This window comes from Microcebus murinus, chromosome 1 (assembly GCF_040939455.1).
Source record: "Microcebus murinus isolate Inina chromosome 1, M.murinus_Inina_mat1.0, whole genome shotgun sequence".
Taxonomy (NCBI): domain Eukaryota; kingdom Metazoa; phylum Chordata; class Mammalia; order Primates; family Cheirogaleidae; genus Microcebus; species Microcebus murinus.
Window position 1 is genome coordinate 97,530,509 of NC_134104.1, and position 13,375 is coordinate 97,543,883.

The following is a 13,375-nucleotide window of genomic DNA, read 5'->3' on the forward strand; positions in this document are numbered from 1 at the left end:
TTTCCCCCTGAGGGGACTGTCCAACCTATTTCCCCTAATCCAAGAATCCCTAAATCCACATATTCCCTGATCCCCCTTCAGGATCCTTTTTTGTGCCAGGCCAACAATTTTGCCTGACTGAAATGCACCCCTGCCTTTAAAAACCCTGGCTTGTAAGCCATCTAGTTCAAGTTTTAAGCATTAGCTGTGTGTACTTTTTACATGTTGCCCTGTACATAAAGCCTCTTTCAGCTGCTGAAACTCTTGGCTTCAGTGTCTGGCTTCACTGTGCCAGGTGAGCAAACCCCAGTTAGTTTGATAACACTATCATGGGATAAAAAGCTTGTGAAAGTCACAGCATGGAAATGCAGGCCACTAAAGCACTGCACTTTTTTTTTTAAGTAAAGTTAGTTTATTTTACCCACAGTTCTTCTAATATAAGCTGTATGTAAATACTGATACTGAGAAATATTTGGAAGATTCACTGAGAGAAGTCAGAACATCATGCCTTCCAATCCATCCTCCATGAACTTTTTATAAAGTGCCATAAATTTGGCCACAAATGCTTCCAAGTGATAAATGGCTTTGCTACCCAGCTGTAGACGATGTTCATAATAAGCTGCCATCTGGGCTACTTCTCTTTTCATTGTCCATCACAATTATGTAATGGTTCAGAGAGAAGTCCTTTCATTATAATCTCAGGAGGAATACAATGAGTTAGAAGCTCATAGAGCCTTCCATGAACTTCAAAGAGCCTCTGCAGAGTTTGCTGACTGACAATAGCATTTGCAGTCTCCCTCAGATACACCTCCCAATCTGTCTCAGGGACTTCTTGATCTGCAGTAAAAGGATATTGTTGCATTCTGCAGGGTTCACACATTAGTAGAGCTTTTCTGAGAATTCTACAGGACTTCTCTGCAAGTCCATGAGCCAGTTGTGAGGGAAGAGTCAGACCTTCCTTCTTGCACACAGTAGAAAATACATGATAAATATCTTCAATGCTGGGAGCAGGCACACGAACTGCCAGGCATCTACTACAGGCATCTACTACTAATCTTAATCAGTACATTACAGAGTATTCCCCTTCCCTGCCTCTTTACTAAAACAGGGCTCTAGTATAATTATAATGAATTTTGATGAAAGAGGTACACAGTACACACTCTATGAGGAGAAATAAGTACACATGTGTGTATGTGTATGTATAGTCAAAAGAGTCATATATATAGGTATACCAAACATATATAATACATCAAAAACCAAGACCCAAGACAAAAATATCAAAGAATTTGAAGCCTCTGGTACAAAAGCTGCAACAAACATTAAACATAGCCCAAACCCTAGCCAGATTAACATAAATCCTCACATTAAAGGCCTGTTTATCTCAATTTCTATTCCATGCTTTCAAGAAACTACAAGCATGCCAAAAGGAAGAAGAAACATAATGTGAGGAAACAAAGCAATCATAGAATGAGCCTAAGGTATGACACAAATGTTAGAATTATTAGGCAGTAAATTTTAAATAACTATGATTAACATGTTAGGGACTCTAATGGAAAAAGTATATAGAATGAAAGGAACAGATAAATAATGTAAGCAGAGAGATGGGAACCAAGATATAATCAAAAGGAAATGTTAGAAATAAAAAGCACAGTAATACAAATTAAGAATACCTTTTATTCACACATCAGTAGACTCAACATAGCCAAAAAGACAATGAGTGAACTTGTAGATAGATCTATGGGAACTTCTCACATTGCAATGGAAAAGTAAAAAAGAAGGAAAAGGTCAAAACAAAGTATTGAAGAACCTTGTAACAATAATTAAAGTTTCAACATACAAATAATTGGAATACCAATAGGTAAAGTAAAAGAAAACAGCTTAGAAGGAATATTAGAAGTAATAATTGTCAAGAACTTTTCAATGTTAATGACAGACATCAAACTACAAGTGCAGAAAGTTTAGATAATACATAGCAGGATAAAACACACACACACACACACACATGCAAATGCATTCATACTCCTAGGCATATCAGATTCAAGGTGCATAAAACCAAAGACAAAGAGAAAAATTTCTCTGCCTACTTATTTTATTGGGTTCTTTTATTTTTTTCTTGCTAATTTGTTTGAGTTCTTTATAGATTCTGGTTATCAGCCCCATATTGGATGTATAACATGAAAATATTTCTCCTATTCTATAGATTATCTATTCACTCTATTGATTGTTTCCTTGGCTCTGAGTGAGTTTCAATCCCCATCTTCCCAATGTCCCAGTGAACATTGTATCTTCTGAGAATATAAGTAAATGAAAAACAAAATAAAAATAAAAGAATAATTACAAATTTTAAAAAAGAGAAAATTTTAAAAGAAATAAGAGGAGACACCTTACCTCTATAGGTAACACTTTACCTGTAGAGAAATAAGCATTAAAATTGCAGTGGCCTTATAGCTTAAACAATGCAAGCAAGAAAAAATTGTAGTGAGATATTTAAAGTGTTCAAAAAAACAAAACACTACAATTCTATATTTAGTGAAATTATCCTACAACAATGAGGAAGAAATAAAGACTTCCTCAGATAAATAAAAACTAAAGTATTTTATTGCCCACAGAAGTGCTCTGCAATAAGTGTTAAAAAATGTTCTTCTGGAAGAAGAAAATGGATAGCAGTTAGAAACTTGGAGTTACATTTTTCAAAAAAAGCACCAGAGAACAAGTAAATGAAGATAAAATAAGTATTCTATTTTTTTATTCTTAATTAATCTAAGGCATTGCAAAGTACATAATAGCAATGTATAGCATATTGTAAAAGAAAATGAATGACTGCACTGTGATAAAGGACAGGAGGAAGGAATTGTGAATACTCCGTTCAAAGGTACTGTGAATACATGTGAAGTGGTATTGTGTATGTGAAGGTAGACTTAGATTAGTTAAAAATGTATATTGTGAACACCAAGACAACAATTAAACATTTAAAAAAATAATATATAATTTGTATGTTAAGAGTAATATAACATGACATAATATAAAGCATTCAATTAAAACAAGGTAGAAAAATAGGGAGAAAAAAGAACAAGAGCAATGAATAAAAATCAATTACAAACATATTAGCCCAACAAAACTGATAATCATTTTAACTGTGAATAGTCTAATTACACCAGTTAAAAGGCAGAAATTGTCAAAGTATACGAAATGCAAAAAAAAAAAAATGAACTGAATTTTGACTACAAGAAACCCACTTCAAATATAAAACACAGTAAGTTGAAATTAAAGAAGTGAAGAAATATATACCACAAAAACACTAATAAATAAGCTGGAGTAGCTATACTAATTTTAAATAAATCTGACATGAAACAAGGAAGCTTATAAGGAATAAAGAGGAGAAATTATATAATGTAAATGTGTCAATCCTTTTAGAAGACAAAATAATCCTTCATGGCTATGCATTTAACAAAAGAGTATCAAAATAATGGGACAAAAAATGGATAGAATGAAGGAAAAAGAGACAAATCTACCATTGGAGTTTGAGATATAAATATTTTTCTGTGACTAATTAACAGATAAATAGGAATAAAATTAGTAAGGATATAGATGATCCTAATAGAATTATTATTTGCCTTGATCTAATTGACATTTATAAAATACTCTATCCAACAAAAGAAGAATAAACATTCTTCTCCAGCTCATGTGAATCATTCACCAAGATAGATTACATTGATGGGTCATAAAACACACTGTAATTAATTTAAAAGAACAAAAATCATATAGGGTACGTTCTAAGGCCACAAAGGAATTAAGTAAGAAGTCAATAGCAGAAAGATAGCTAGGAAATCCCCAACTACTTAAAAATTATGCAACATGCCTCTACATAATTAATGGATCAAAGATAATGTCTCAAGATAAATTAAAAATATTTTGAACTAAATTAAAATATAACTTATCAAAATTTGTGGGTTATACCTTTTGGTATTGAGAGGCAAATTGATAGCATTAGGTGCATGTGGTAGAAAACAAAGGAAATATCCAAATGAATGGCCTACACTTCTATCTTGGGAATCTAAAGGAACAAAGAAAATTAAGCCTAAAGTAAGCAGAAAGAGAAAAAATGAAATTGAAAATAGAAATACAATTTAAAAAATTAAAGCAATAAAAAGCAGGTTATTTGAAAAGGTCAATAAAACTACTTAGGCTTACTAAGAAAAAAACCAAGCAGACATAAATTGCTATTAATAATATCAGAAATGAAAGTGGTGCCATTTTACCAATACCATAGAATTAAAAGGGCAATGAGGGTATCCTATGGGAAATTCTATGTCAATCAATCCGATAACATAAATGAAATGAATCAATTCCTCGAAACACACAAACTATCTATGATGGCCAATTTTATATGTCAACTTCACTGGCATGGTATGCCCAGATTTTATTTCTGGATGTGTCAGTGTGGGTGTTTCTGGATGAGATTAACATTTGAATCTGTGTACTCATTAAAGTAGATTTTCCTCCCAAATTTGGTAGGCATAATTAAATCAATTGAGACTCTGAATAGAACAAAAGGAATAAGAAGGAAAATTTACCCCTTTTGATTCCTGTCTGAATGAACTGAGACACGGATTTATACCATCGACTCCCCTGGTTCTGAAGGCCCTTGGATTTCTATTGGAATTCCACCAGCAGCTTTCATGGAACTCCCAGGTATTGCACACAACAGATTGTGGGACTTCTCAGACTCTATGTTGTGTGAGCATGAGACAATACCTCATCATAAATATTTTTCTATTTCTTTATCTATCTATCTATCCATCTATCTATCTACCTACCTATCTATATATCTATTATCTATCACCTGTATATCCATCACCTGTATATATCTCCTGTTGGTTCTATTTTTCTGGAGAATTTTGACTAACAGAGAAAGGAATACTAGAATGTTTTTCTGCCCTTGTGTTGCTATGAGTAAATAAAGTTCTGATCTCTGATCCAGAGGCCTCATGTTTCCGCTAGTATGTATATATCAATATGTATGCATATGTTTCTATCATCTATTTATATGTATATTTGTGTATACGAGGGTAAGATTTAAGACCCTTCATAGTTTCTGACAATTTCAAAACATGAGAAAATTCTCTTGATTTAATACTTGAAAATGTTTTACATGTAGAAATTATAAACAAGAAAACAGAAATTATTTGTAATTCAAACTAAAGTAACCACAGTCAATATTTTTCTCCATTGGCTTTACTCTGTGTATATACATACATATACAAATATAGATAATCATGTTCCATGTTACTATAATATTTGGCTCTTTTTCTTAGCATCTTATGACTGTTTCAAATCTAATTATTTTAATAATTTTTGTCATACTGATATGCTGTTTAATAAGTTTCTTTAAACTTTCTTGAAAATGACTCACTTTGGTTTTCCTTAGTCTTATCCTAAATAATATTCTTGGAATAACTAGATAATATTATCTGTTAATTATAATTTTTCCATTTCACACTATACTAAAATTAATATAAAACATTAAATATTTTAAAGGATTATACAGTTGTTATGTCTCCAATAATTTTCTTTGTTCTTTCTGATTGTAAACATTAGAGCTGATATTTTTGAGCTCATAATGAAAGTTAAAGAAATATTTAGCTCCACAAAAAGCAAAAGTGAAAACAAAATAACTCAATGGATACAGGCTACACAATTACAAGATTGGAGGAATATGTGATTAACTAGAAGCAAGAAGTGGAAATTGGGCAGACCCAATGCTTTCAGCAGCAGGAAATCATGGTTCTTCTATTTATGGTTATAACCTTAAATGTTGCTTCTTCAATAAATGTTCTGTGTGTCTTTGCTTACAATTTACATTCCCAGGTGAGAGACTAAGAGAGAGCAACCAGCCAAGCCTAGCCTACACATATATTTTTGAGTGTAGTGTCCTGTAATTATCTTTTCTGAAACTCACGCAAAGTGCAATGTGAAGGAAGGGAAGCTCTTTAATGCAGGGAAGTTAAAAAAAAATAAAAAGAAAAGAAAAAAAGAAAAAAGACAAATAAGTATTCCATATTCATGTCTTTCTTTGCATATAAATAAATTCAGAAAATATTCCCATTTATCATTCAACTCTTCTTCATCAAACAAATAAATATTATAAAAATAAGTGGATTTTTTCCTTTCCCAGTGAGAGAAAACAGCCACAACTTGCTACTGAGTCTCAAGAGATAATATCGTGAAGCCATGCTGTTCTACAGGATCAATAAGTGATGACACTGTTCTAGTTCTAACCACCAACAAACCCTATAAATGTTATACTGAGGAAGAATAATGTTATTCTTACATAAGAACAACTTATAAGATCTTCAGTGGCCCTGCCTGTGTTAGGTAGCAGTTGCCTTTTTATAATCTTTTCCTTTAATTGTAGAAATGCTATGAAGCACTCCAAATATACAATAAATATAAATTTCATTTAGATTTCCATTGGATAAACCATCCTTTTGTTTTCACCACAGTCAGAGTCAGTCTCTATAGAGATTTTATACTGTATCCAAAGACCCAGTGAGGGGCACTGATTGTAAGTTGGCAGTGTCAGATTTGAATTTAGGGAAAATATAATTGCATGCCTTGGTGGAATTATCCATTTATTGGTTACTAAGACCTGTATGCTTGACTAGATGAGCCCAGAATCATAGCCAGCAGACCATAGACATGCTCAAAATAAACTACTAATACAATCTGAGAATCACATCTCTTATTAGAAAAAACATTAATGCATTAACCTTTGTTTCCCTGAATCATTTCATAAAATTCTGTCTCTCCCCATAAAGAATATTCTTTTTCCTATATGTCCACTTAGATGTTGATCAGTGAAACCAATTTGCTAGGGAGTACATGTGGTACTTATTTTTCCATTCTTGAAATACTTAGTAGAATAGATTCCAGTTCTATCCAGGAAAATATAAGAGGTGCTAGATCACCATTGTTTCTTATAGTTGAATAGTACTCCATGGTATACATATACCACATTTTATTAATCTACTCATGTATTGATGGGCACTTGGGTTGTTTCCACATCTTTGCAATTGTGAATTGTGCTGCTATAAACATTTGAGTGCAGGCATTTTTTGTTTTTTTTTATAGAGTGTCTTTTGTTCTTTTGGGTAGATGCCCAGTAATGGGATTGCTGGATCTAATGGTAGATCCACTTGTATCGCTTTAAGGTATCTCCATATTGCTTTCCAGAGAGGTTGAACTAGTTTGCAGTCCCACTAGCTATGTAGGGTGTTCTTATCTCCCACATCCACACCAACATTTATTGTTTTGGGACTTGTTAACAAAGGCCATTCTCACTGGAGATAAGTGATATCTCATTAGGAATAACATTTATCGGGTGTCGGGCAGGTGGGAGGAAAGTGGAGGGGATGAGTATATATATACATAATGAGTGTGATGGGCACCATCTGGGGGATGGACACTCTTGAAGCTCTGACTCGAGGCGGGAGGTGGGCAAGGGCAATATACGTAACCTTAACATTTGTACACCCATAATATGCTGAAATTAAAAAAAAGAATATTCTTTTTCAACAATTAAAAGTACCTACTTTAAATAAACATTAAGAAATCCATGTTAGCTTATGGTAATGATAGACAATATGCATTATGATAATATATTCTATTTGAAATCTGCCCTTTATGCATTAGATTATTTGACATTTTAAATACCATTCATTTAAATATAAAAATAATTAGAATATAATACCCCCTCATTAATGATTAAAATTAATAAACCATACAATATAGATTGTTCTCAAATATGAAAATTATTAGTGTTCACTTAAAGCTTAGATAATTTTCATTTAAAATATCCATAATTTCACCCATCTTTAGGAAATTTATTTTCTGTGCATTATGTTTAGACCCTGTTTTGCTTTCTTTGAATATAAGTAACATTTTTTGAGAAAGAATTGAAAACTTATTTAAGATGCATTATACATTTAGGAAAAGAGCTTTTTATCAGCAACAATCATCCTCTAAGGTTATAAAGTTAAAGTATTGTAATGTTTCATTTCTATACTTGTAAATTTTGAGAAAATAAATTCCCTTATCATCAGCTTTTCCTTAAACAGCCAGAAGCTAAATTTACAGAAAATTTGTGGGCTCATAGTTATAGATGTCAGCTATCTCCTTGGGTAATTTGTAAAATATAATAAATTAAAAATGAAAATTAATAATATCATATATGCATATAATGCATAAAACATATACATATACCTATATGTAACATGTATATTCTAAAGTTGAATGGAAAACCAGTGCACATATATGTGGACATATACGTGTGTATGTGAATGTTTCTGTGTTCATGTGTATGTTCTTGTGTTCAAAGAAAAACTAAATTTTTTCTAGACACAAGCATAGAAGTTTCCCTGCAATTATTATTACAATAATAAAAAGTGTTTAAATTTTCACACATATATTTTTACATAATTCTGCATTTTTAAATAATCATTTTTTAGGTCATAAGAATTTTCCTAATGAGTGGGCTAATCCATGAAAATAGAAACCAATTTCTATGACTATATTATTGCCAAAGCTATTATCACCTAGTTGCAGAATACTCTTAGATTTACTAATGTTTTTAATAAATGAAAGTATCTTAAAAAATAAAACAAAGAATAATCTTGGTTTCTATCAGCATTCTCTCTTCCATGCAGCTGGTTTTTTCTTCCAATTTTCAAAGTAGCTCTAAGATAAATTAAATGACTTTTGTTTGTTTGAGAGTTATATTTTACTCCAGGAATGAGACAGTATTTATAAATCATGACCGACATGAAAAGTAGGGTTCACTCCATTTCATAGAACAGTGATCTCAAATGTTGGCTATTTTTCCCCAGAGAGGACATTAGACATTTTCTAGAGATCTTAATGATTGCAATGAATGGAGACTGTTATTGACATTGAATGGGTAGAAACCAGGGATGCTGCTGAGCATTCTACAAAGTTCAGGACAGCCACCACAACAAGGAGTTATCAAGTCTAAAATGTCATTGGTGAAACTGTTGAGAAATTCTGCCTTAAATGGAGGGGGGGGGGATTTCTTCATCATGTAATTAATAGGAACTGAAAGCTCTGAACATAATTATTTTCTCCATTTACTAAATGTATGTAAGAAAACACAAACCTAAAGGAATTATGAATATATAGAAATTTCTGCAAATTCTCTTTGGGTAGAAATATGGTGTGGCCTGAAAATTGGGATTTCTTAAAGATTATTAAGTGATTCTAATGTATCCATATCTGAGATCTCTGAAACTTGGACATTATGGTACTTTTAAAGTAAAACAATGAATTAATATACTAAATGATGATGGCTTCTTATGATATTATAGAGATTTGGAAGAAGAAGACATAATAATGAGTTATTTTTGATGTTGAGAAAGAAATAAAGAATATGTATGTCTTGCCCAATACTCATGAAATATTATTTTGGAGGGACCCAGGCTGCCAGAGAACAGAGTAAGGGTTCTACATATCTAGAAATCTAATGAAAAGGATGATAATGATGGTGGCAAAATAAAGGCAAGTATGCCAATTTTTCCTTTTTAAGGTCTTTGAGGATATGTCCCATATCTCTTTCCTCTTTGTTAAATAAAAAGTTTCACAGGGTGCTCAGTGTATAGTAGAAACTTACTATGTTTGTAACATTCATAAGGTTGACACAAAAATGCTACAGGAAAAAGTTACAAAAAGTAAACATGAGCTTTCCTTACTCAAAGTTCAAAAATCAGCCTTTTAAAATGTTTCTCCTACATCATACAGTGCACAAAATGAAACTCTAGATTTATAATATTTAATAAGTTGTACTAAAAAGAACATAAGACAATATTTCTACATTACCAGCATTAAAATAATCTTTTGTATAATACGAAACCCAAAATTCATAAATAAAAAGACTGAGAAATAAGTTCACAAAAAGAAGAGTTTTTATCCATTATGCAAAACCCTTATAAGTTAATAAGAAAAGGACAAAGGCCCCAGAAGAAAAACAAGAGTATGCAGAAGCAAATCTTAGAAAAAGAAATACAATGACATTATTAACACATTAAAATTCTCCTAAAAACTATATATATATTCTTAAAAAATAAACACTGTATTTTTTTAGATATGAAAACCTGGGATATATACAACCTATTTTCAAATGGTTCAAGGAAGATGGTAGGGAAAAGAGAGAGATTGATAAAGTTTGTGGAGAAAAATATAAACGACAAGTAAATCTGGTAAAAGGTATATATTTGTTATTGGCATTACACAAATTTTTGTAACTTTTCTGCAAGTTAGAAATTATTTTCAAATCAAAAACAATCTTACTATCACCAACTTCAAAACAAAAAATTATTTGGTAAGTATAAAAAATAGAAAGTGTACACTTTTCAATACATGGAAAAACTTTTAGAGACTCCTGGTGAGGGTATAAATTATTATAAACTCTGGTAAAAGAGTATTAGCAATATCTGTCAAAACAATAAAACACAATTGAACCTCTAGGAATCCATCCTACAAAAGTAACTCAAAATTTTTACAGGTATATATAGAAACAAATTATTATGTTTGCATTGCTATCAAAATTGCATACTTAATTACAGAATAATCATAGATTTACTAATGTCATTAACAAATGAAAGTATCTACCAAAACTTACCTGAACAAAAGCATATATATACATATACATGTATGCATACAGAATATATATAAACAGATATATAGAGAAATAGATATTTGCTGTATTGTATGTAATAGTGAAATATTTAAAGCTGCTTAACATTGCATCAATAGATCATAGTTAAATAAAACATTAAATCACAAAGTTTAATTACATGCAGCAGTTTCTAAAGTGAATCCAAATAGAAATATATCCATACAATATAATTTAATGAAGTTGCAAAGCTTTATGTGTGTGTGTATTTCTATTAATATACTATAATATACAAGATCACAATAATAAAACAACCACTAAAAGTCTGTATGCTACCAGATAAATTTTATTCTGCAATTGTATTGACTATCTATTAGTGATTAAAGTGAGTAGGGGTACAAGGAAAATTTTACTTTTTACTTTACATATCTCCATAAAAATTTTAAAAAGAATATGTTTTATAAATTATGAATTATAATACCATTGAAATCTCAAACATTTAATTTCTCATATTTTGGAATTTCCTTTTTATGATTTTATTTAGAAAATAAAATAAAAATTTTCTCAAGATCACAAAAAAGAAAAAGACAGATCAATGACTTGGACTTAGGTCTTCTAAATCTAAAGTTCATATCTTTTTCATTATGCCCAGTAGCCTTTATCAGCAAAAACGGATAACTTCTATGTCACCTCTTATTAGAAAGCCTTTAAAATGACAAGAGGAAACTAAAACTAGTTTTTATACTTTAAATTTTTGATGTCCTCAGTATAAAATGTTCAGATCAAGATAACCATACATTGATTTTTTTCTCTGCCTGAATTGACTGCCTCTTCAGATGTTAATGGGGATTCATTGATTATTAAATCCCTCAGATCTTAGCAAATTGGCATAGAATTATATATTATAGTTTAAATCACAAAGTCATCTTTCTCTATTCTCTATTATCTAGAAACTTCTATTGTCATCATTGTACCCTTCCCCAGTGATTCTTCAATTAAAACCATTTACTGCTAATTTTTTGTCCACAGAAATCAGGTGAGAATAAAGTGATCATGGGGGAATTTTATGAGATCTGTCTTCAAAAATCCAGAATGCCTGGCTTAACTAAAATGTACTTTCTTTTATAGAAGGTGTATTATAGAATTAGCAGACATTTCAAACAAAGAGTTGTGTAAATGTTAAACACATAAATTATGATTATGAATCCAAGGCAAGTTCAATATTTAAAAATAACACAATGGGAGTAACACACACATATTATTTAAATGTAATGATGAATCCAATTAATGTTTCTCTTGCACATATATATGTATATGTCAAATGCTAAACTAATGCTCAAAGTTACTGACTTTAGCTTGATAGAATTTATAGATATAAAAGAAGTAGTAAGATTACATGTAATTTTTGAGCAAAAAATGGAAATTACTTAAGTAAAATAATTTAAACACAAAATATAGTGCATGGGCTAATATGTCTCCAAATCAAAATTCTATGTTCTCTCTCTTTCTTTGTTTCTCTGCCTACAAGAATTAAGAACAGCTTTGGGACAGTGCTTTTATTAATGCCCAAGTGATAAACTGTTTATTTAATCTTCAATTGACCTCCATATCTAGAGGTAAGATGAGTATAAATTAATACTAGTTGATATTAGTGAATCACCACTTCCCGATGAATGATTTCATTAATTTTCCTTGCTAAAAACAAGACTAATCACATTAGCAGACCTTAATTTATGCACTCAAAATTGAATACATTTATCCTGGCCTATTACAGAAAGAACCACTGGTATGAAATTCCTTTGATCTACTTGGAACATTTAGAATAAAACTAACAAAAATAATTTAAACATCTTTTCTCTCATTGGAATGCAACATACAAGTAGGCTAGTAATTATGGTCACAATGGCAAATGAAATTATATTACTCAACTTCTTCCTGTTCATGAAAGGATCATCACTCAAAACTCCAGGATGATTTCTCCTGGGTACTTTTAAACTATATCCTTTCTACCAACCTTTATTTCTATTTTATTTCTCTCCTCTTAGAAATGTTACTGCTTCTTAGATTTGCAGCCTTCCTAATTTCCATCCTCTGCTTTCTACTTGATCACAGACTCTATAGGGACTCTCTTTGGTATCTACTTTTCTTCTCCAACTGAAATAGAACATTCTGAATTACTGACCTCTTCTCTCCTAAATGAAGTTCACACATCCAAAATGCTGGCAGTGATAAACTCCAACTTATTATCCTACAAACTGCTAAGCCTAAATAATCACAGGAGCCGGTTAAGTCTTTTTAAAACATCCTATCAGAACTTCATTCCTGTAGGATACCCAGCAGCTGGAAACTGAAACAAAGTCCATTTAAAACACAACAATATGAGGTAGAAAAAAATCACAAGAGAGAAATGAATGCTTACAGCTTTAGGTGGTCCAGGTCTCCAATGTTCTGCAAATTTGGTGGCATTGACAAACGTTCGGTCATGGGAAAAAATGTTACTAGTGACTTATTTACTTCTGATTTTTTTATTCTTTGTCACTTGTCACCACAGTGAATCACATCACTTTCTCTGAATAACAGCATGTTTCCAGAGTTGTTTCACTATGGTCACAATGATGTATTTAATGCTCTTCTATGGTATTGCAAATGACTACTAAAATATAACAACAAAATAAATAAATTTTAAAACAAACAGCAAAATTGCTCCTGTAT

At 31.2% G+C, this 13,375-nt stretch overlaps 1 pseudogene; it reads right to left on the minus strand.

Moving 5' to 3' along the window:
* Positions 1-448: 448 nt before the first annotated feature.
* On the minus strand, positions 449-13,147 carry LOC105881181 (replication factor C subunit 3 pseudogene; annotated as a pseudogene).
* Between the last annotated feature and the right edge of the window lie 228 nt (positions 13,148-13,375).